At 40.9% G+C, this 25,422-nt stretch overlaps 1 protein-coding gene across 14 annotated transcripts in view; it reads left to right on the forward strand.

Annotated features, from left to right (window-relative positions):
* PAK3 (p21 (RAC1) activated kinase 3) overlaps nt 1–25,422 on the forward strand; it is a 289,242-nt gene that overhangs the window by 131,372 nt on the left and 132,448 nt on the right. For 9 of the 14 annotated variants that reach the window (XM_037004766.2, XM_073227403.1, XM_073227399.1 and 6 more), the window contains exon 1: nt 24,508–24,757. The exons of 2 other annotated variants lie outside the window; for them this stretch is intronic. The gene's annotated coding sequence lies outside the window, so the exon portion shown is untranslated. Of the gene's footprint in view, nt 1–24,506; nt 24,758–25,422 lie in introns of those variants that run through there. 3 more of the 14 variants (XM_037004762.2, XM_037004764.2, XM_073227406.1) reach the window with 2 other exon arrangements.

The following is a 25,422-nucleotide window of genomic DNA, read 5'->3' on the forward strand; positions in this document are numbered from 1 at the left end:
TCCCTAATAAGCCTGTGAAACCACTCAGGGCACTGACAGGAATAGGACCATACCTGCTCTCCACATAACACTAGGTAATCCCTGACCAGACCAGGATCCACATCAGTGCTGGCCAGATGGTCACATACATAGCTACTCCTCATGTCCTGAAGCAAACCCTAACCAGGATAGGGGATAAATATCAGCCCACACAACTTGAGGCAAATTCAGAGTAGACAAAGGCATCTTGAAAAAGCCACTAAGATGACCACAGCCCACAGAAGTACCCTCCACTTCATGAGACAATCTGTGAACAGACAGGCATATGATCCCATTCTTCACATTCATCTCTATCCAGTTCTCCTGGCACCATTTATTGAAGAGACTGTTCTTTTCTCTTTAAATGGTCTTGGACATGCAGTTCTATTCCATTGATTTATCTGTCTATACTTATGCAAGTACCATACTGTCTTACTTACCATTGTTTTGTAGTGAGATTTGAAACCGGGAAGTGCGAGTCTTGCAACTTGGTTCTTTTTTGCTGAGATTATTTTGGCTATTCTGGTACTCTTGTATTTCCATATGAATTTTAGGATCATTTTTTCTATTTCTGCAAAAAAAAATCCATTGAAGTTTTGTTAGGGATTGCACAGAACCTGTAGATCAGTTTGGGGAATGTTGCCATCTTAATAGTATTAAGTCATCTAATCCATGAATATGGGTTGTCTTTTCATTTATTTAAGTCTTAATTTCTATCAACAGCATTGTATAGTTTTCAGTGTATAGCTTTTGTACTCCTTTGTTCAAAGTGATTCCTAATTATTTTAGTCTTTTTGATACTATTGTAAATATAAATGACTTCTTAATTTCCCTTTGAGATTGCTCATTAGTTATGTATAGAAATACAATTTTTTATATTGATCTCATATCCTGCAACCTTGCTGAACACATTTATTTGTTCTAATAGTTTTTTAGTGGGTTCCTTAAGATTTTCTAAATATAGGGTCATGTAATCTGTGAATCAAAATAGTTTTATCTCTTCCTTTCCAATCTAGGTACTATTTATTTATTTTTCTGGCCTAACTGCCCTGTCTAGATCCTCCAGTACAAGGTTGAATAGGAATGGTGAGATATGACGTTCATGTCTTGTGATCTTAGGGGGAAATTTTCCATCTTTCATTAGTAGGTATGATCTTAGCTGTGTGTTTTTCATAGATAACCTTTATTAGATTGAGGACATTTTCTTTTATCTCTAGTTTGCTGAGAGATTTTATCATGAACCGATGTTGGGTTTTGCCAAACGCTTTTTCTGATTCTGTTGAGATGATCATGTGGGGTTTTATCCTTTATTCTGCTAATATGGTGTGTTATATTAATTGACTTCATATGTTGAGCCTATCTTGCATTTTTTGGTATAAATCCTATTTGGTCACAATGTATAATCCTATTTATATGCTGCTAGCCTCTAGCTTTAACTTACTACTATTCTGTTGAAGATTTTTACATCTGTATTTGTAAAGAGCATTGGTCTATAATTTTCTTTTTCTGTGATGTCTTTAGTCTATTTTTGGTATGAGGGTGATACTGGCCTGATAGAAGGAGTCTTGTAATTTTGGAAGAGTTTGTGAAGTATCAGTGTTAATTCTTTAAGCATTTTGTAGAATTCACCAGTGGAGCCTTTTGGTCTTGAACTTTTCTTTGTAGAAAGTTTTTGATTATTAACTCAATCTTTTTATGTAGGTCTATTCAGCTTTTTAAATTTCTTTTTGAGTCAGTGTGGTCATTTGTGCAACCTTTTACACTTTGTTATGTCTCTTTAGACTCCTTTATTCTAGAACAGTACTCCCACCTTTTTTTCCCATGACACTGACTTTTAAAGATACCAGGTTGGTTGTCTTATACGCTCACATATTCTGTATTTATCTATTTCGTCATGGTGGCATTTAACATGTTCTTTCCCTTTTATTTTCTGTAACCTGGAAGTTATATCTACTGGGCAAGTTCAACATTTTTCTTATAAACATTTATGTTAAAAAATTTTAAGACATTTTGACAATCTGGTGGGTAATAATGGGATCTCATTGATCATTACTAAGAAGATTAGATATATTTTCAGATTTATTGGCCATTTGGGTTTAATCCCTGTGAACTGTTGTTTTTATTCTTTGCTCATTTTGATGTTTTGTTGATCATCTTTGTCATGCTGAATTTGTAGGCATTTATTATATATTATAAATAGAGAGTATGTCCATATTTTTCATTTAGGTCTTTAATTCACCTAAAATTAATTTTTACAAATGATGCATTTTAGGTAAGTCTACTATTTATTTAAACAGATAACCAGTTGTCCAGATGCAGTGTTTTGAATAGTCGACATTTTATTGATTTGAGATGCCACTTTTATCATATACTAAATTCCCATATATACGTGAATCAATTCCTAGACTCTCCATTATGTTCTACTGATCTATTGTCTAGTCTATGCAAATACATTTTAATAAATCATATGTATCATATGCTTTGATATCTATCAGGATAAGTATGTTATCTATTTATAATAATCTTGGCTATTCTTGCATATTCAGTTTTTAATTTTAGAATCAGCTTGTCATTTTATGAAATACCTTTTGGGATTTAGCTTGTCATGGTGTTGATCTTATAAGATTACTTCTGTGAGAATTTGTATCCTCAACATCTTAATCTTCCATCTGTAAGCAGGTCTTTTTTATGTTTTTCAGTAAATTTTTATAGTTTTGACCATTTTTTAGATCAGATTTATTCCTATGTATTGCAGGAGCTTTCTTTTTACTATTGTAAATATGATTTTTTTCTATTATACTTTCCAGTTGGTTCTTGATGTGTATAGATAACTATTAACTTTGACCTGTGAATCATATACAGTACTGTGAAATAGTTTGTCACTTCATTTTTAAACCTAATTTCTTTTTATCTCTTATTGCATTGGCTAGGATATCTAGTACCATATGGAATAGTTGTCAATTATCATACTTCTGTCTTTTTCATTTTAATGAAAACGCTTTAAACTTTCTCCATTAAAGCATACTTGCTGTAGATCTCTAGTAGATAAGTTCCACTCGGTAAGAAGTTCCTAATTTACTAAAAGATTTGTTAAATCATGGATGTATGACGTATTGAGTGTAGCTTCAAGCATCAGACCAAGTATCATCTTCATTAGAAGAGAATGCATAAGTAGTGTGAACTCCTGAGACACAGAGCGTTGGCTCAGGTTGAATTGAACTCTGGGCAGATGGACTCTGTAAACTGAAGCTAGACATCTGTGAAATCTCCTAAAAGTGAAAAAAAATCCCCAGAGGGAGAGTTCTGTACATACCATACAAGCTCAGTCTCCCCAGGAAACAGGGTCTTGCTTAAGGGAGGAGAGGCAGAAGAGGCCAGCCTGGAGGAGTCCAGACCCAACAGATCAGATTTTGGCTGCAGACCCTGTTGCTTACTTGCCTTGGGTCATTGAGCCAATTGAGGACAGAAGGGAATGGAGAACTGTGGTTTGTTACACCTCCATCAAACTGTAGAGCCCTTGGGTCAGGAAATTACTTTCATTTTGTTTTCACTGCCTCAGAAGAGAAGGGTCACTCCCCTGAAGACTGTCAGCCTCTCATCCTGGGAACTGCTGCTTAGGGTTGACTGACTTTGCCCTTTCCATGCCATACTGGTTGCAGTGCCATGCGACAACTTCAGCTCCTGCTACCTGAAAAGACTCTTCTTACCCTAGCTTAGAGACACTGGTGGCTGAAGCCAAATGCCTAACAGGTGATTTCCTCACACTTTTGAAAATTATCTGGAAAGCAAAATGGAATGAAGTATTCTTCAGTCATGTCATGGTCAAGTGGAAGAAACCAGGTGTCTACAGACCTGAATTCCAATATTAGCCCCTTTACTCATTTGCTGTGTGAGCTGGCACAAGTCACTTAATTTCTCTGAGCTTTGGTTTCCTATCTGCCAAGTAAAGGTGAAAATAGTATCTACCTCAAAAGTCATTGTTATGATTAATGGAGATGATATGTATAAAGTGCTTAGCAAAGATTCTAGCAATATTTAGCGTTCACAAAATATTATCTGTTAGAATGAAGTATTAAATGGAATCACTGTGAAAAGCTTCAGAGTGAAAGGGAAGAGACACAATCTTATTCTTTATCCATTTCTCTCCAGTAATTTGCAAGCAGACACTCACTAAATTATTTCAATCTAACTTAAGAGAACCAAGATTCCCTAAAGAGGCCTTCAGTAGCCCTCTGCTTCTAAACCAGCCATCTTGTCTTGGGATGGGTAGGCACATGAAACTGGGCATTAATTGCAAAAGCAGTGAATCCTGATACAAAAGAAGCTCTAACCCATCAACACTGCTCAGAATGAGCTGAACTGTGAGACTGACTTGATTTAACCCCTGAATAACTCCAAGATTGTTCTGGTCTTTTAGGGACTTCGTTGGCAAGGGAAAAGCACTATTCCAGGATTGCTCTGGACCATGGACCTCTTCCACACATCCTGAACTATGCTAGTCTGATTACCGCTCTGCAAATCAGAGTGCCTTAGTTGTTTAAAGGGAAAACCAGATGGTATATCTAATTTGGGCTCTGACATGCTTCTCCTTTGGCTAAACCATTCCCCGACTCTATATAAACAATTTCTTATTTGCAGAAAGAGAATGACAATGTGAGTCAGACCTCTTTCACCAGGACTTTGTGAAGAAAGAAATTAGACAATTTTAAAACAACAAGAAAAACCATAATAACAATAGTAGTAACAATGCTACCATTTAATGAGTACATCTTCTGTGTCAGGGAGACTGCTGCTAAGTACTCTGCATGCTTTGTCTCATTCAATCCTCAGAAGAACCTAAGAGATGAGTACTATTAATTTATCTATTGGACATATGAGAAAATTCAGGCCCAGAGGCTTCCTCAGGGCCTCATACCTAGAACTTTTAGTTTCTGTTGCTATTATAAATGAGTTTTTTTTTCTATCAGATACACTAAGAAGTTACTATTCATGTATAGGAAAGCTATTGATTTTCATAGACTGATGCTTTATCTAACCACCTTGCTGGGCTTTCATATTAGTTCTAATATTTTACCAGTTGACTCTATTAGATTTCTATAAAGCTGCATTGTTTGCAAATAATGGCAATTTTGTCTTTTGCTTGCTAATCCTTATTCTCTAATTTATTTTTCTATATCATATTGGTTAGGACACCAGAGTATTGACTAGTAAGTAATAACAGTGGCCATCTTGTCTTGTTTTTCATCTTAATGTTTCACCAATAAATACTACTAATGATACTTAATGTTTATTCAGTACTTAGTATTGCCTGACACTCTTATAAGTGCTTTTATATATTTTATATAATTCTCATACCAATACTATGAGGAGGGTACTATTATTTCCTTCATTTTTTAATGGATGAATAAAGTGAAGCTCAGAGAGATTAAATAATTTGTCCATGATCATACAGTTTGTATATGATGGAGCCAAGATCCAAACCTAAGCAGTCTGATTCCAAAGGTTGCGATCATAGCCAAAATTACCTCCTGATGGTTTTCTAAAGGTTTGTTGAAGAAGTTCTCTTCTATTCCTTGTTTGCTATTTTTTTTAACATGAATGGATATTAAATTTTGTGAGATATTTTTCTGCATCTGTTTAAATGATTTTATGGATTTTCTCTTTAATCTTTCATTGTAGTGAATTGTACTAATAAATTTGCCAATGTTGAACTATCCCTACATTCTTAGGATAAACCCTATTTGGGCATAATATATTATTCAAGTAAGCTGTTAGGTTCCATTTGTTTTAGGAATTTTATATTTATTTTTATAAAACAATTTTTAATAAAATTTATAAAAATATATTTATACATTTATATTTTTAAGATTAATCTATCTATAGTTTTATTTCCCTTTCTTGTCCTGTCTGTCTGATTTGTGGGAGCCACTCATCTTTTTCTATACTGTGGAGCCATTTCTATGAAATGGAAGCTATCAGTGATTTAAAGGTTTGGAAGGACGAAACTTTCTATCCCTTCAATTAGTTTTATGATTTTTGTCTGTAACTTTCTACTTCTTGTTTTAGTAATTTGTCTTTTTCAGAAATTTTCCCAATGAAACATAGTAGTTTATAATTTTATGTAGTATTCCCTTATTTTTAATATCACATTGGTACTTATATTTATGACCCTATTTGGCTTCCTGGTGATATTTATTTTTACCTTCTTTTTCCTATTTCAAAACTACAGGTTTCTTATTTCTTATTTCTTACTACAGGTTTGACATTTAAAAAAATTTTTGGTTTTATGCATCAACTCTATTTTGTTTTCCATTTCACCATTTTCTGATTTTATATTTGCCAATCCTTTCCATCTACTTTCCATGGATTTATTTTACTATGAATTTTATAACTTCTGAAGTTGATAGCTTGATTCATGTATTTCCCATTTGTTTTCATTTTCTAATAAGAGAATTTGAGGCCATATGTTTTCCTCTGAATTTTGCCTTGACTGCATCCAACACACTTTGATATGTACTGCTCTCATCACCATTCAGTTCTAAATCATTTGGCATATCAATTGAAATTCCTATTTGATTCAAGAGTTATTTAGAAGTGTGTTTGTGTTTTTGATTTGAAGGTGTATATTGTCTTTGGTCTGTGTGATGGAAGTGGGTAGATGGTTCTCTTTTTATTGCTGATTTCTACTTGCTTTTGAGTCCCACATGGGTGGACTTTGAATCTATTTGCAATCAATACAAACAGTAATCGTCTGTCCCAGTGTGTGTCTCTGCGTGCTTCCCAATCTGGAGGCAGTGTGATGTTGTCTTTTTTATATTCAGCACCACCTAGGTGTGAGCATTTGGGGATATGATAAATGAGACTGAATGTCAGTTACAAAAAGTCAGTTGATCCACTGAGAAAGGGGCAGCTCCTTTCCTAAAGCACTTCTTTAGCATTAGAGAGAAGGTAAGTGCCTTGTGAGCCCTCCTAGCCATGCAGAGCACATATGTAGTCTCATCTGATCCTAGTGGTTTGTAGCTATCCTGAAGAGCCCCGGCCAGTTGGTTATGGGCACATCCCATAGGTCCTGTGGGATTGACAGAGCAGAATCTTTGGAGTCCTGTCCTGGAGGAAAAAACAATCCATCTGTCTGTGGAGGCTAGAACTTCCAGTTAATTAGTGTTCTGCTCAACACCACTGCCTTCTTGTTCTTCATATCCATAGTGTCCTTAGCAAAGGATATACTTTGTAGGTTACATTGTAATTTGTAATCAATATTTCTTTGCTTATGTTTATAACGCTTGTGTAACTGTCTTTTCTCCCCACTTTTATTTTAAGCTTCTTGAGGGCAAGGACTGCATCTTACCTGGCTGCACAGGGGTTCCTCAAGTACTTTGTGCAGAGCTAAGCAAAACAAATGAATCAGTAAATGCTTGTTGAAAGAATAAATGGGATGAACAGATAAAGACCAGATTTAGAAAAGTTAAACAAAACCAAAACAAAATACATTTTTCTCCTGATTAACAGCCCAAATGAGTGTCTCATCTCCCTTTGTGCCCTATCTTTTAAGACTGCAGTCTCGCTGCCTTGTGACACAGGTCTCTCTGTCACCTCAGGAGAGGGGCCTGGCCTGCTTCAGAGTGCTTTTGTGGTCTCTCCCTCCTCCTCCTGCTACTGCCAATGCCCCACTGCTGTCTGGTCCATGCATCCCAAGAACGGTGGGTTTTGATTTCTTTCCCAGTTGAATAGGTCCATATGCTACCAACTGGCCCACAGCACAGCGTTCGTTTTCATGCCCACATCCACTGCTTTTAATGTCCTTTGTTCCTTGATGAACCTTAATTGGGCTTTTCTGTAGACTGAATCTGACTGCCTTTTTCTTTCTCTCTTCTGTATCATTAATGACAGTATAGGATAAAATAATACCTGGCATTGCATTCTGCTAACCTCTCCACCAGATACCCCTGTGCAGTACACTAGATTTTCTATTAGCTCATTCTTTTTTTATGGTTGATTTTCTACCCCTTCCAGCCATTATAAACTGATTTTGCATTATATGGGCACAAGGCAACCCTGAAACAAAGGAACAGACCAGCTGACATTCCACTAGAGTTGCACCAACCCAGAGCTGTGTGAAGACCTTGTCTTTACACTGGTGAATTTGATCATCTCTATGGACAAAGCAGGTTAGTCTTGAACTGTGTGTGCCTCCAGTGAGATGACCAGTTCACAGTGACTTCAGAACAGTTGCGGTCATGTGTCTGGGCTGGGACATGCTTCAAATGGAGACGTCTTGCCTTCCTGAGGCTGATTATGGCTTGCTGCAGAAAAATCTTTGCAGTTCCTTCACTGCAAGGAAATCTTTGCAATTCAGGTTGAACTGGGGATAGGAGCAAGGAGGAAAGGCTTTTTTTGAGCCGAAGAATGTTTTAATCTAATGTTAAGGCCCTGTGTACTTGCAGTCATCAGTATACCTCATGAATGGCTCTTTCAAATGAATCCTAGATCTTAGAGCTGGAAAGGAACCTGAGGTTCTCTGATGTAGCTGCCTCATTTCAGCCAGGTTTGCTATTGCGATCCCCATTTTACAGCTGAGGCAACTGAGGCCCACAGAAAATGCCACTCTGTAGTCCCAGGATCACCTGAAGACGTCATGCTTGATTGGCCCTGCAACTGTTTGCACTTTGCCTAGTTTTTGAAATTCTGCCTTGGTCACTTCTTTGATCTGATGCTGCTCTCCAAAGAGTCCAACCACGTTGCTACCTGCTGGGCACCTAGTGGGGAAAATTTTCACTCCCATCTCCCATAATTGAGGCCAGATCTGACTCACTCCTGTTAGCCTGTGGAGAAGGGCTGTATCCTTTACTGCAGTGATACTGTCCTTGAGCATCTGGAACTGCATGTGGTTCTTGCCTGTGCAACCTGCCATTTTTCCCACCCTTTGATGTCTGGATTAGAATATTTTTTCCAATGATACTTCATAGGGTGCACATAGTCATCAGGCAGCTTTCACAGTTAATGAGTGATTACATATCAGACTCCAGAATCCATGTAAGTGGCCTAACCTAAGGGATAGTGTGTTGCGTGCTTATACCATTCGATGGATGTTAAAAGTGTTTGGGGGAGTTCTTACAGACACCACTGAGGAAACCAGTTCACTGAAGCCATATTGATCTTTGATAACAGACAGAACTGGATTGTAAGCCTTGCTCTCTACTATGAAATGGTGACTACTTAACCAGCGATGTGGCATTGGACACATTACTATAAGATTTCTGTGCCTTGATTTCCTTATCTTTAATGGGAAAATAATAGTACCCGTCTCACCTGTTTGTTGTGAGGATTGAGATAATCCACATAAAGAATTTAGCCCACACAATGCCTGCCACATTGTGAAGACTGAATACATTGTTATTGTTATAATTGTAAGATAAATTCTAGCCAAAATAAGCAGGCAACGAGAGGCAAAAAAGGGCCAGTCAGTTTATTTGAGTGCAATTCCCAGGTTATGTTTCCCAGTCTGGCTATCATAGGCCGGGGAAGTCATGCTCAGCAGGGCAGGCAGCAAGTTTTTAAAGAAGGTAGGGGGAGGCAGAGCTTAGATTTACAGCGGGCGAGGATTGGCTAGCCTAAGGCCCAGTTTTCAGGTTGGGAGGGGGCAGCAGTCGGGGACTTTGGCGGGTCATCAGTGTCCGACGTGCTCACCCCTCCCCCCAGTGCCTTCAACCTTACAATAATTATCACCATCATTATCATCACCATCTCCAACTACATTTCAGGGTTGTTATAAGATTAATAAATGGTGTAAACTATGTAGCAAAGTTGCTTGTCTTAGTAGGTTCTCTAAAATAGCTCTTACGATTATGGTTATTCAAGTGCTGAGTGTACACCACAAAGCTGTCACTCCTGGAGCACGGCATATTTGGTCACATGGGTGGTTTATCTTGAGGAAAGAGTACTGTTCAAATTTTCTAATGCAAGTCCATATGTCCCCGCCAGAGCATAGGGTGATAAACACTGTGGAATCCTTTACAAACAGATCCTCCTTTTGAATTTTCCCATGAACTCATCAGTTTTCAAAAAGAAGTACTAAAACCTACCCTCAGAAAAGAATTTCTTTTGAGGGTAGCGTTGTGACAAATGATATTACCAAGGTGGCTAAGTAACAGGTAAACAAATTTTGCAAGGTGAAATTTCCAGATATTCTCTGATTACTGAGTCTGAAGCTTTCTTTGATTTTGTCATCCACCTTCACATCCTACCTCCTACGTGAACATCCAGCCAAACGTGTGTACTGGAAATCACAAGGGGTTAGGAGTCAGAAAAGCCTTGATTCTATGCCAGTCTCCACCATTTGCTAGCCCTGTGATGGTGGCCAAGTCTCTCAATGTCATTTTTCTTGTCTCTCAAACTGGACAGAAATAGTTTCCCAATCTCTTACCCAAAAGTCATGGGGCCAGATAAGTTTCGTAAGTCAGTATTTTTTTTAATTGTAAAAATACTGCATTGTGCACACCACCTTTAGTGGTGGTATTTGGAACAGAACCCACTAATCAATCACATCAATATTTCTGCAATGAAATGTATGAATATTTACACTGAGAGAGCCTCATAGGTTTTGTCATTGTGTTAAGTTCGGACAGGAAACTTACAAAAACTGCTTTTCAGAGCTCTCTGGGATTTGGAATTACTGATAATGGATTAAAGAATTATTCCTGACCTCATAATATTATTCTAAGGATTGCATGAAGTACATATGTGTAGCAGGGCTCCTGCTTACCCTGAATTGGGATCCAGACACATCTGTATGTGTGAAGACCCCCAGATGGCTATTTGCTGGAGATGATCTGCGGAAGGGAAAAGATGCCTTGAGGAGGACTGTGTCAGAACCCTCGCACCGGGGGCTGGAGGAGCAATCTGGTGGGACATGAAGGTGGTGGATCTCCAAGCACAGAAACCAAGATGGACTGTCGGAACCAGGGTGGTGGGACCTCTGGGTAGGGTGTGTTGCCACAGAAAGAAGCCAAAGCCTCTCTTCTCACATGGGACACAGGGTAGAAGCAGTGTTGTTTCAGTGTTTGGGTGACAGAGTGTGGCACAGAACAGAAAGGGAGCATTTCCACCCTTTCTGGGTAGACCCATCAGTGGTATCAGCCAAAGCTTCCTGAAGGGGGTGGGGGAAAGCACCATTTAGGTGCCTTGTGGATTTGCAGTTGTTAGTGCCCCCAAACCAGCAGGGCCTCTGTTTCCACAGCCAGGGGCAGCTGGGGCAGGGCAGAGGGTCTGACACTAACTGTCTTTTGTTAGAAATGTAAGCTCCCTAGGAGAAGAGACTCTCTAGTCTGTTGTGGTCCCCAATGCATCCCCCCACAATGGGGCAAGTGTCTGGCACACAGTATGTACATAAGAAACACGTGTTCAATTAATTGGTTGGCAGTTGACATTCATGAAGAAGGAGGGATTAGAAGAACCACAGGAAAGGGCTGTTCTTGAGGACTCTCAGAAATAACGGAAACATTAAAGGGACTGAGGCCCTCTCTTGAGAAGGTGGGGACACCATTCAGTGACATGTGAGTTATTAAAGTGCATGTGATCTCACTGGCAATCAAGGTTAGGTATGGCCTGGGGAAACTTGAGACCGAACATCAAGGTTCAAAGTAAGTGTCTTCTGGAGAATTCTGGGTATTAGATAGCTAAGCTTCATATAGAACCAATGGCTCTTCCAATAATAAAGAAAACCTTCAGGGTGGGATGAGGGTGGAGGAGCAGGGTCTGATTCTGGAAGGTTCTTGGGATTTAGCTGCTCCATTTGGCCTTTGTGATGTTAGTTTGGAGGAAAAGAGAGGCAGTAGTAGTTGGCTGGGGCAAAAAAAATTTTTTTCTGTTGTTTTCCTACTGTGTCAAGAGGAAACCAGTTTTACTTGAGTTATTACTATAAACGTGAATTCATTTGCACCCCTGTGCTGGCTAAACATGTGAACTGCAATTTACATATGTCAAATATACTGCATTTCTCATGACATGAGGTAGCCATTCAGCAGTGATGTTTAAGTTGATCTTTCCTCCATCTCTAATCCCTGACAATGAGTTTCTTGAGGGCAGGAATACAGATACAGTTGTATCTTTGTGTCTTTGATGCCTGACTTGCTTTCTGACACATAACAAATGTTAATAAAAAAGGGTTATTCATTGAATGAATGAGACATGTTGATAATTAGGACATGGATATACAAATTAATACCACAGAAATAATTAAAAGAAATGATCTTCTTCCAAACTGGTTAAATCCCATCTGACATGAACACTATTGATTTGCCTAGCAAACAGTTCTTTGGTAGGAAATGCAAAAGATAAGCTTATTCTACCCTAGGTCTGTGCTTATCAGAAAACTGAATGGGTGGGCCCAAATAAATGAGATTTTCCTATTTTTCTTGTTGCGGTTTTTGATATTCCTTTCCCACAGATCAGATTATGCACAGAAAGTATAACAATCCTTTCCTTCATACAATTTGGTAGATCATAGCTGTTGGCTTCGGTTGGCTCACATACCCTACGTAATCCCTTACCTCATTCTAGATGATGGCTATTTTTATGAGGCCTTATGACTTGCTACTCATCTACATTAGTTTATTCATTTGTCTGTAAGCTGATTTATAAAAAGGCTCCACTCTGTATGCTTGAATCATTATTCATTCCATATCCTCTCTCACTTGTTACTCGGCCAATTTGTGGTCTCTCTTTTCCCTGATGTGTTCACATGAACCCTTTCTGTTCTCCTTGACCTCTTCTTTAAGTGGTGCTTTTCCTCTTTCCTTTGCCTCCTTAGGTATGCACTAAACATTTAAACTGATGAATTATGTATTTTTTTGTGTCCTTCCTCTTCCTCTATTTTCATCACCTCTATTTGCTCTTTGATTAGCTGCTACACATAAGACTTCATCTGTGATTTTTTTTCCATTCTGGAAGATACAACGTTATGCTCTTGACAGTAAGCAAGGGAGGGATTCTCCACCCAGGCAGTACTCGCCACTGCCCTGTGCTTTTCCCACTGCAAGCACTAACTCTCTTCTTTACACAGCATGTCTTTCATTTGGTTTATAAATACTGCACACACACCTCTAGGTGCCTGGTAGAGTGCAGGCACTGGAGAGAGAGCAGTAAACGTAACCTTGCCATCAGGCATTGATCTTATTCCATTTATGGGCCGTCAACCCTTTTAACCATGACATAGACAAAGGGAACTTCAAAGTCATTTTTATCTTTTTGATTGCAAGTGTACCCATCCTGATGAATAACATGTTAAAAATTAATTTGCATTTCTTGACCTCTAACACTCAACAACCCCACAGTGTGCTGGAGAACTGACTGGCTTGTCCGTTCAAATGTGTCCATGAAATATTCACAGGGGCCATATGATACCACTTTATGTTTGTCCCATATTTCTTACACACATATTTCTATTGCCTCTTGGATTATCTGTCTGTATAAGCATCCAGAGGGCAGGAACTGGGTCTGTTTGACTCAATTTGTAGGGAAACTAGCTCAGAGCCACCTCACTCCATTGCATGTAAAATAATGTGTACCAGAGGTTATTGATTCACTGGACTTAATTAATTGTCTTTTTTCTGTGCTTTCCAAGAGAAGTGGTGACTGTTAAATGAAATGAAATGAAATAAAACTAATCACAGGCTGTAAATGTTTAGTCCCAATTGTGAAGCAGCTTTTCACCATGGGCTGCTTTTCCTGTGTCTTCAGTTTCATGGATTTTCATGTTTCACCCTCAGCCGGAGCAGTGCATCAGATATCATCTTCTGCTCTGAGTTGCTTCCTTGAGCCTGCCTCCCTTGCTGTGATGTGAATGGACAGCACCTAGTTGTTTTCTGGTTGAGCAGAGTAAATAATAAGTTCTTGTTGAGCTTGTGGATGGTTCACATCCAGAGGAGTTTTAAACTACCTTGGCCAGCAGCTGAGTCCTTGAACCTCTTAGACTTTCTGTAATTTATTTGTCTATCTGATTTGGCAACTTTAAAACTTATCCCCTCATTAACTTAAGGGAATGTGTGAGTTTTTTTACTTGTTTGTTTTGTTTTTATGCCTGCCTTTTTTTGCTGGTTTTGGACACAGTAAATTATTTGAAAAACTACTACTCCTTTCTCTAGGAGCTTTGCAAATGACCTATTGGGTGAATGGCCTAGTCCATTTCTCTGGGCCAGTGTAGAAACAGCTTTGGCTCAGAGTCCATCCAAAATGGGCCAGGGAAAGAATCTCCTCAGAGGAAAATGTTTTTGATTATTATCATTATTATTTTAGTACAAGCAGGTTTTTCAAAAGTTGCAGAAAGCATCCGACTTATCTTCAAGTGCTGAGTTATTTTTAAATATCATTTTTAAAACAAGAGAATTTTTGTTTAAAAAATGACAATGTTATTTAAAAATAAAGTGGTGCATTGTAGCCATTCAGAATCCCCAGACCAGAAAATGGTTTTTCAATTTAGCCAGTCCATTTTAATCCAGGTTTTGAAAGTCTTGGCAAAAGTAGCCATGAGATTGCTCCCCAACCTGTGGTCACTCCCAGCCTTCTAAGCAAGCATGCATGAAGATACATGGAAGCAAAGAAAGATGCTGTGAGGCAGGGACTGGTCTTGACTCCTAATATGATCAGATTACAATTAACCAGAAAGCTGAAGGTCATCAGCACTGCGAGGCATTTTAAATATCTGTTTAACCTAAAGCCCTATTTTTGTCTTAAGCGGTTTGGAGTTGATGAAAAGTCTTGCTTACGCGTATGAATACAAAAGTCTGTCTTTGAAATCATGGAGTGGATTATTGTCTGATGACTGAGAACCCTGACGTTGGCCTGCATCAAACCAAACTTGTGTGTGGGAAGGGCTCTTTAGCCATGTGATATGCAGTGTTTCACTACCAAAAATATCCCTGTCTCATCCTCTCCCCACACCTGTGATGGCTTTTACACTTCCAGCTCTGCAACTCATTCCTTTGAGTCAAGCATTACATATGCCAGAAGGCTCCTCCTGAAGTACAGATACTAAAAGGAAGCAATAAATGAAATTGCTAAGACTGTACTGGGAAGAAGTCAGATTTCCCTTCGTCCTAGACCCAGGAAAGAAATAGGCAGCAACTTTAGGTCCCTGGGCCTCTGGGTGGCTGGAATAAGTCCCTAAAAGGCAAAATGGAACACAGGAAGGGAAAGACTAGTTCATGATTTTGTTTAGGCAAGGCTTGTCTGTCCACAGATCACTGTCTTCAACTATAGTGAGAAGACTCAGATGTCAGCATATGTGTGTGTGTGTTTTGGGGGGGCTTCATAAAAAAAGTGGAATATAGTAAAAAAATTTTATTATTTAAGACTGCTGCTTCGGGGATTCTAGATCATTTAGATTTTACTGAAAAGTCTGAGGCATTTGAAGGTTGTGTGGTGTAACTAGAACCGAATACTTGTACCATCACACCCCTCCACCAGGCAAATCCTAATAGGGCCTGGGGAGAAGAATGATAAATCCTCAGCTTCCCACCCCCAATAGAGCTTTCAAGTATCAGATCATTTCAACTGGAGTGTTGGGAGAATGAGGCCCTGTTGTTCTATCTTTCTGTCTCAAGAACAGAATTAGGGGGTGTTTACTTTAAATTGAAAACAAATGAACAAAAAAGCTGGGTTAAGAGTTCTTTCTGGCTTTAGATGAGTGGTGAAAATCAAAAAGGGTCAAAGATGATCCCAAGAGTAGTGGGAAAGTGCACCCCCCTCCTGTTTACAAAGACACCCCATGTCTTTCAAAAAAGAACCTGCAAATTACCATGTAAATTTGCCCCAAAAGGCAATACCCAAGTAGGAGTCAGAGCCTTTGTTAGTGGTACTCTTGGGGGCCAGCACCATGGTGAACACAGTTAAGTCTCACTAATTCCCTGGATGAGGGAAAGGCCAATATGGATTTGTAAGAAGCTTGAATTTGAAAATACATTTAAAGAAATACAATGGTATTATTTCCAAAAACATCAGTCAAATGGCCAGCTGGGGTCTATGCTCCAAGCTCCTGAGACTCTTAAGGCTTTGAACAAACAGGGAAGGACTGTAATTAGCATATTGGTCATTTGAATGCAAAGTGCAGTTAGAGGGGGCGCTTAAAGATCACGTGTTAACATACTCCCCTAGCAGCCTGTCACTTTTCTCAGTGTATAGTATTAATTTGCCTAGCAACCTGCCCCCTTCCCTTTTTGGCAGTAAACTTTATTTAGCCTAGTGTGTCAAAATTCATTAAGTTTTCCATATTACCAGTCAGAATGAATAAGGATTTGGGCGGGGGAGGTGAACCACTTGCAAAAATCAACATGAACATATTTTAAACTTCTGTTTAACTGACCTTTAAAACTCATCAGTTAATTCATATTTATTATTTACTGAGTAGGAAATGTATTCTCTTGGGTGATCGCAAAGGGGAAGATGGGCAAGCTGTTTTGAATGCTCTTCCCCCATAAGTGACTTGATCAAGTGAATGCTAGAGAACATTGAATGTAACGAGTTCCTGGATTATAGCAAAATGAGGATTAGTTATGAGGTTCAACAGATGCTTAATTATATGGAACATCAGCACATTGAGATCTGCATCTATTAAACATGTCTGTGATGGTCAGCCCACCCTGTGTGCACATATTAACTTTGTTTTTAAATTCATACTTGAGACCACTTAATTTGAAGTGTGACTGAGTTATGTTTGGAAAGGGGGAAAAAAAAGAGAGAGATGAACACAGCTGCAAGTTTACCCAGATACTCAATGTATTCATTGTTTTGCTCTGTGCATGGAAGGAAAAGGCTGTGTTCTTTTCCAAGTCAAACAAACCATATGGGAGATGAGGTGGCGATTGAAGGAGAAAGCTGGGTGAAGCCTCAGAGAGGACCAAAGTTCAGTGCCTGCCCCTTGGGAAAACTCCCTAATTCTACTCCTGGCCATGTGAGACTCAGGCACTCTGAGAAAGACCATGAGAGGTTACCCCAAACCTAAGGAGGAAACATGATCCTTAAGTAGTGGAATCCCTAATCCAGTGGTTGCCAGACCTTCCTTGCTGCACTTTAGAATCTGAGGAGATTAGACCCTGAGGAGATTTTCCAAGATCTCTGATGACCCAATTCATGCTGTACAATTAAATCAGAATGCCTGGAGGTGGGGACAAGGCACCAGCCTTTTATAAAGATCACAAGGTGATTGCAAGTGCAACACATTGGAAACGACTGCCCCAGCACTTCCCTGCTTTACATGCATTTAACCTACATTTAATCTTCCCAGTTACCCTAAACAGGAGGTACTATTAGATTATCATTTGACAGATGAGGAAACTGTTTCAGAGAGGCTAAATAAGTTGCTCAAGGTCTCCAAACTGTTAGTGAATCTGGGATTTGAATGCCAGAAGTTTAATTTCAGAATTTGCTTGTTGAACTTCTGTGCAATACTGCCCCTCTGGGCTTTCCAGTTCCATTCCAACAAGTCTGTTTTATGACAAATCCCACATCAATTCAGTGAGAATCTATTAGGCACCTACTATGTAAGTCACAGTTTTAGACACAGTGTGTGACTCTAGGGAGATTCAAGGTAGTATGGCTAGCTCCTGATAATTCAAGGGGCCTTCCAGATAGCCGTGGGTTGGTTATTTTGTCATTTATGTTAAAGCTTAATCAGCCAAAGATTACCAGAGACAAACCTGTAGGCTGACAACGTCAAATTTAGTGTCCTGGCACATGGAGGGAATGCATTCCAGAGGAACCATAGGAAGCTACTCTTGAAAAGAGGGAGGAGGGAACATCTTTTGTAACATTTGGGTTTCCAGTGAAAAATTCTGAGGACAGTCTAGGGAAGCCTTGATAAGTTCTGGGTCAGTTGGAGTTTTTCATGCAGGATCGGGAGAAGGGGGGGTTGACTAGGGTCTGGGTACTGTCATGAGGTGAAGGTGGTTTAGCATTTGGGTATCCCCAGCAATCTATGGCAATAAGCAGAGCAGGCCTGGGGCACCAGTGGTGGGAAGCAGTAGTCACTCAGTGGAGCTGGGGGTCCTGGCATTGTACATCTGCTGCATGCCTTTGGGAGAAACAGTGCTTTTGGCTAACTCTGCAGCCGGTCCCATCTGCCTGCCCTCCCAGCTTGAGTAATGGTGGGGCTGCTTTATGGATGTATTCTCAGACTGATTTCCTCCTTTTCAGTCCCAGGCAAGTTTTGACTCTTTCAGGTTTTGACTTTTTTTCAGCGGGGTGGGCCTGAGAAAAAGGTAACATGCAGATCAACTATGAGTAGTTCTGGTACTTTTCAGCAGAGATGGTCAATTATTTAATGGAAGGGTGCATGTAACTGGCAAATTCTGAATAAGGCCTGTATTTTAGTTGATAGTATTATACCAATGTCAGTTTCCAGGGTTTGGACAATGTCCCGTGGCTGTGTGAAATAAAATTAATATGATATATCAAAATATTGGGAGAAACTGGGAAGACTACCTGCGAACTGTCTCTGCTATTTCTGCAACTTCTTGTGAGCCTTAAACCATTTCAAAATTTGCAGAAAAGGTTTGTGTTGGTTTTCTAAGTAAGACTTTTTAAAGTGGTCTGACTTACTGATGCTTTTCCCTGAATAATCCAAAATTGGCTGCACCACTGTTCTCTTGTACGTCACTGGATTTAAATCTGCTGGATTTGAATACAGTGCCCAGTGATGACGTCAGTCCACATTCATATCTATCAGGTACAGATCCCTGTGGGATTATAAATATGGGACCAAATTGTGCACCCACAAGATGCCGTTTGAAGAGAGCCTGGAAATGTGTGTTCCATACCACCAGGTAGGGAAAGGAGAAAGAAAGCTATGCTAGGCAAGGGGAAGAGAAGGATAGAAGACATAGAGGTATGAGAGTCCAGTCATGTCAGGGAAACAGATAATAGTTGGACAAGGCTGACACTTGGGGTATAGGGAGGACTGATGGAAGAGGAACAGGGAAAGCTGGGCTGGATGGAGCTTGAATGTGAAAGCCTGATATGATTCTCCTTTCTCTGAAATTAAGGACTTTGGGCTTCTCTTGTAGTACTTACTACATCTGACTTGTTGCACAGTTACCTGGGTATGTTATCATTTTTCCCCAACTAGATTCCAAATTCCTTGAGGAGATGGTCCAAGTTCCTTGATGGAATTTAGTTCATCTGTGTAACATCCACAACACCTAGCTAACTTCATTAGCGCTAATAAAATTGTCAGAATGAATAATATATCTCAAAGATGCAGTTGATAGTCCCCATCAAAAACATCTGGAGCCCCAGAGAATGTACAATGTGGTGTCTTCCCCCAGGGAAGTAGCAGTCAGAAAAGCACCCAGTTCCTCCTCCCTGCTCAGGCTCTCTTTGTGTCTGGATTTGGTGACTGGGTATGGCCATGCCCCCATTCCCCAAGACCATGCATGATGGGGTCCTTTGAAGAGAGGTAATGTGTCTCGCCCTAATTGTTTTAGCATTCCATGCACACTTCCCTCTGTTTAGCTTTGCAAAGGGTTGTGGAGATGCCTCACTCTTCCACCACCTGTTCCTCAAGTCTCTGAATTACAGTGAATACAGTGGTTCAGACAGGACCTGGAGATGGTAGGTAAGGAATTCCTCAAGATTTTCTCCAGCATCTGGCTGATGTACATTATCTAATGGGATCTCCACCACGCCTGTTGGTGATTTTCCCCCTTCACCTCCTGAGAAAAATGTTCCATTGCTCACCACTTCAGAGGGCTGGGTGTGGGGATGGGGGCACTTCTGTTCCTGACAACCTCATTATGTGGTTGTCAGGAACAGACAATGCCCAGGTTGTCACGACAACCAGCAATGATTCAAAGCTTCCCTGAAAGGTCCGTATCTCTGGCAAATAATCAGCCTTTCGCTCTCAGCAGATGCTGAACTGAGCAGCCAATCACAGGTGAGCTGGGAAAGCATGACATCATAGTCCAGCCGGTCCGAAAAAAATCAAAATTAAGATTTGGTTTTGTGTTTCTCTCCTTGGTTCTTTGTCCCCTAAATTTTGTCCTGCACTTTTTCCTTCTCTCTGCTGTTTTCCTAGTGAAATGGGGAGAGCAATGAAACCAACTTTCCAAATTCAGTTTACTGTGCAGTTTGACTTAGGTTTGGCAGTGCAGTGATTGGAGCGCATGGGGAAGGAATGTGTAATGGGATCCACTTCGGAGCAAAATGAAACAGAGCATCCACTCAGTTAAATAATGTGGTTTGATATAGGATCGTGATAAAAGTGAGGCTAATTAAAGCCAAGTCAGGAGAGGAAATTTCCAATTCTCAGATTAGTTCATCCAGAGCCACCTGCATTTAATTGTCTTCTGCTTTGTCTTTGCTAACTCCCTAGTAGAAGGGAGAAGGGCAGAGGTTGTGGGCTTTTGAAAGCTCCTAGGTTCTACTGGGTAGGTCTCTATTGGGTGCTAATTAAGGTTAAAGAAAGTGAAGAAAGAGCCACACCCAGCTCCCATTCCCAAGGTCCCACTGTACAGGGAGCATATGTAAATGGAGACTCATCAGGTCTGTTAAGGAGCTCTGAAATCTGTTAAACCCGCTTTTGTTCCATTAGCCATTTGCATCCATGTAAGAGTCCAGGGACAGAGAGGCAGGGCATGTTTCCCAGAGCAGAAAACTAAAGCCCAGGGAAATCTGAGTCTTGCTCAAGATTCCCTAGCCAGAGGGTAGGCTAGAATCTTGGTCTCCCAATTTCCTGGCCAGAACTCTGAAGACCCAAGGAGCCAGTGATTTCCTAGCCGTGGGCCTCCCTCCTTTCCCATTATGTGGTTGTTAAGGGACCTCAGATGAGACCTTTTGGCATCTCTGAGGCTCCTTGTTCTTTGCCCAGCAGGCTACCCAACATGTTGCCTCATACAGGAGAGCTGGAGCCCCTAATGATGGGAGTCAGGGGCAGGAAGGAAGAGCCCCAGTAGGGCCTGACTAAAGTGATGGCAACAGGTTGTAGCGAGCAGGCCCCAGTGAAGGAGGAGTGGGCATCGTACTCCTAGCCAGTGCCTTGAGCCCTAGCTGCAGAGCCTGGGTCTTTTGTATTCAGAATAGGAGGGTTTTGTTCTTTTTTCTTTTTTAAAGTGCACCTGTGGAAGCAAAAGCTGTGAAGACTGGGAGCTATAGAGACCCAGAGTCCACCACTGGAAACAATTTCTAGCAGTGGGAATTGAGGCAGGGGTAGGAAGGGAGCCAGAATATCCAAGCTGGTACACAATAACCTTTATTGCCACATCTGAGCCACTGACCTAGCCTCAGGCCCCCTTCGGGAGAGCAGGAATGGTTTTTTGTTTGTTTTGTTTTTGTCTTAACCCAAAGGAGGCTATGTTTTCCCTTTTTAATGCTGCTTACATACAAAACACTGTATATGCTAATTGTAAAAAATGTACAAACAATGCAGAATTATATAAAGAAAACAGTTAACAGCCGCCCAACATATACCAGTTAATACCCACAACATACACCCACATGTCTTTCTTCCCACCTTTTTAATTCCTAGAATCACTCTATTAGCAGCTTGCTGTGTATAATTCCAGCTAAAACACACACATACAAAAATTGTTTTAAACAAAAATAATAGTACACGTGCTGTTCTGCAACTTTTTTCATTCAAGAATGTGTTGAAGTATGTTTCTATTTCAAAACATAGGAATCTACTTGATTCATCATATTCCAAAATATGTGTATATCGAGGGACATTTAGGTTGTCCTTCATGTAAGTTTTTTTTTCATTCTTAGATAAGATTCAGCAATGAACATACGTGACCATATCTTGTCATGTCTTTATGAATATATTCATAGTCAGATTCCTTGAGTTGACATTGCTTGGTCAAGTGGCATACATATTTAAAAATTTCCTAGAGATGGCCAACTTGCCCTCTCAAAAGGCTATGCCATTTTACACGCCCATCAGTGGTTTATGAGAATCAGCAGTGTTTCCTCTATCTGTGATTTGACTAGAGCAGTTTGAAGATACTCATTTTATTTTACTTCTGTTGCTACAAGCTTCACCCCACAGCCTCTCCCTTCTCATGTGACTCAAGGGGCTGGTTGGGTTGGTGGGAACCAAAGGAGAAATACAACTGAAGCTTCCAGGGAGGGTGGCAGCAAGAACACAGAACTGAAAGTGGAACACCCCGTTTCTAGGACCATCTCTCTGAGGCATGTCCAATGCTCCGGGCTACTTTAACGCCTGGGCATCTGTTCACTCATCTATGAAGTGCTGGTCCTCCTAATTGCCACAGTACACTGTTGTGGTTATTGTGAGGAGGAAACAGGGAGATACAAAAGTGGTTTGTAACCTGAGAAGCAGAATACACATGCCAAGTAGTCATTCTGGCGGTGGTGGTATTACATCTTTAAATCAATGAACTTGGGGAAGAGAATGGGCAGTGGGAGTTGAGTGGGAAAAATGACACAGGTGAAATCTTTAAGACATTTCAGCTTCCCTGAGTGTTCCCATGCGGTTGTCCCACATTCTTGGAGGACAAATCACATCGACAGTAAAGACTGCTTTATGGTATCAAGAATAAGATAGGTTATCATCCTTTTATAAGAAGACTGAAGTCTTTTGTGTTAGGCATGGATCCTACGTCCAGTCCTCTTTCTATGACACCGCTATGCTTTAATTTATCAAGCACCTAATAGGATTTTGGCCCCGTGCTAGTTTCTGTAATCACCAGGGAGAGAAGAAATACACACATGAAATGTTTAAATAACCATGTGCAGTGACTGCATAAATAGCCCTGAGTTACAGCTGATGTATATGAGAGGATTAGAGTGAAATCAAATACCTTTTAATTACAATTTAAATCAATAGCCTAGAAGACCCAAGTTAAATCATTAACCTGGAAAATCCAGTTACATCTTCCTATTTCTTATAAAAGAAGGGTTTTTATTTAAAATAACCCAATTAAGTGCATCTTACAAATCAGAGATTTAACATCAAGTAAATGGCATTCATTTAGATCAGTGATTTTTTAGATTACTTTTACCATCATGTAAGAACAAAAATCAGTGTGATGGATTCGTTTTTAACCCCAAGGTTAATTAAAAAGATATCTGTAAAATCACTGGAAGCAGAACTCTCCTGACTTCAACCTATTAATCAGGGATTTGAGGAGGATGGTGATGGGTGTTTTTGCAATGGAAGACAAAAAACCACCACGACACACACACACAAACTATTTTAAAATGCCTGATTTAAAAAGAAAACACCAATCTGGTATACCCCTGGGGTTTTTTTTGGAAGCAAATACCTATTTTAACAAAACCAGTCACCATGTGTCATATTAGGAAAAGCATGGGCTTTGGACTTAGATCTAGATACAGAGTTCTACAGTGTTCATGTAATACTCATGTATGCATAAAAATATTTTTGAATTAAGGAAAACAGAATGTAAAATGCAAAGTGATCCTTTAAAAAGTCTAGAGTATATAGTGTACTTACTCTTTGCCTACATCTTTCCTGCCTTTTCATATATTGAAAAGGTCATCATTCTGTTTTCAATTCCCGGTATCACCACAGTTTCAAATGAATTTGTCCAAAGAGGCATCCCATTCTCCAACTTCACCAGATGCTGTCTCTGGTGAATCTAGATGCCCATTTGGTTACTTTTCTTAAAAGGACCTAGGCAGATATATTAGTTTATTCTTGGTCTTGAAACTTAATTTTGTTGGCATATGGAGAAATGATTGCTGGATGTTACAGGGGTACTGAGAAAATTGGGTAACTGCACTGGAAAGGGTAGTGATCCATTTTCACCTTCTAACTATGTGAGGATATATTCATCTTTATAAAAACGTTTAAAAGTGGAGAAGAAAAAAATCACTCATAATTACTTCAACTCATCTATTATAACTTTTTCTTAAAGACAAGAGAATACCGGGAAGATTTTATTTAATGAAATTAAATGTGTCTCCATATCTGTATCTATATAAATTTGAAGTAAGTTACTTTTTTTTTTTTATAACGCTCTGTATTTTGAAATGTGTTTCATGCGCAGAAATGTAGTTTCCTTATCGAAACTATCATCTTTGAATCCCCCTGCCATTTCTGCCACACTGAGTTTACTGTGCATTTCAGAGACTCCATCAGTGTAACCTGCTTGCCTGACAGGTACTGTCCCAAATCCAAACCACTTTCCTCCAGTCAAGAGTGCCCGTGTATTTGGACAGATTTTCTCCCCTGAAAATTTATCTGAAACCCCAGTCTTCCCTCTTTATGGCCCCACCTCCGTCTAGACCAGTCTGATGGTGTAGAAGTTTCCATCTCCTTTGCCTTTCCCTCACCCTGTTCCCACCACCCCTTCAGGTTTTTTTCCCCCTCCCAGGCGCTTCCTGCCTGGAAACAAAAGATTGGTCCCAAGTAGCCCACTCAGGGCGAGTTTAGTTGTCTGCTCACCCTCTGATTGGCCTCTGTACGGTGCAGAGCCCGGTGATGTCATTGTAGAGAAGGGCTGGGGAGCGACTGCCGAGCAGGGCTCTACCGCGGCGGGCAGCTGTGGGCAGCGGACCGTCGGCGGTCTCGCGCAGGGGCCTGCAGCTTTGCCCGGCCTGGAGCAAGTGTGCGGGGCCGGGAGGAGAGCCAGGGTTGGGGTGGGGGAGGAGCGGGCCGGGCCTGGGGCTGCGGCTGCGGCCGCGGGGCTGCGACTCCCCAGCCCCGCCAGCCCGAACGCTCGGAGGGAGAGGCAAGGTCTTGACAGGGTGGCTGGACCAGTGGCAGGTAAATCCCGCGGCATAACGGCAACTGGCTCGCTCCGGGGAGTGGGTGGCGGCTGAGCCTGCTTTTAGGCTGCTGGGCAGCTTGTCTGCCTTCCCGGGCCCCCCTCCCGCTGTCGCGATGCCCCAGCCTTGAGTCCTGTGCGTGTTTCTCCTGGAGCCGAGCGCGCAACCGACATCCCGGATCGCGAGCGCGGACAAGTGGGTGTGTCAGGACTCTCCTGGAGGGCCTGGGCCCCTTGGCTGGGTCAAGCCCGAGACTCGCTTACCCGGTCTTGGGCAGCTTGAGGCAAAATCTGCCCCAAAAGCTACGTCAGCCTGCAAGTCGTAGACCATCTTCCCGCCCCCCTCCCCGAGCCACGGCAGCGGCGCCGACAGAGGCTTCCCCCACCAACCCCAGAAGGGGAGGGGGTGTGGCCGCGTCCGGGCGAGGGGGAAGAGCTCGACATGAACAAACAGAAAAAGTGACGATTTTCATAACAGGGGGCCTTGCCCTTCCTTTTATTTTCTTCTATCCCCCCCCCCCCCATTTTTTGGTAGGGGAAGGACAGTGACAGCAGGACCGCGTTCTTTCGCTGTGGGGATTGGAATGATGCAATAATACCCCGAGAAAAGCCTAGGGTCCCTGAGTTGGCCTTTGTCTTTGTTTGGGGAGCGGGGTCATTAGTT

This window comes from Manis javanica, chromosome X (genome assembly GCF_040802235.1).
Source record: "Manis javanica isolate MJ-LG chromosome X, MJ_LKY, whole genome shotgun sequence".
Taxonomy (NCBI): domain Eukaryota; kingdom Metazoa; phylum Chordata; class Mammalia; order Pholidota; family Manidae; genus Manis; species Manis javanica.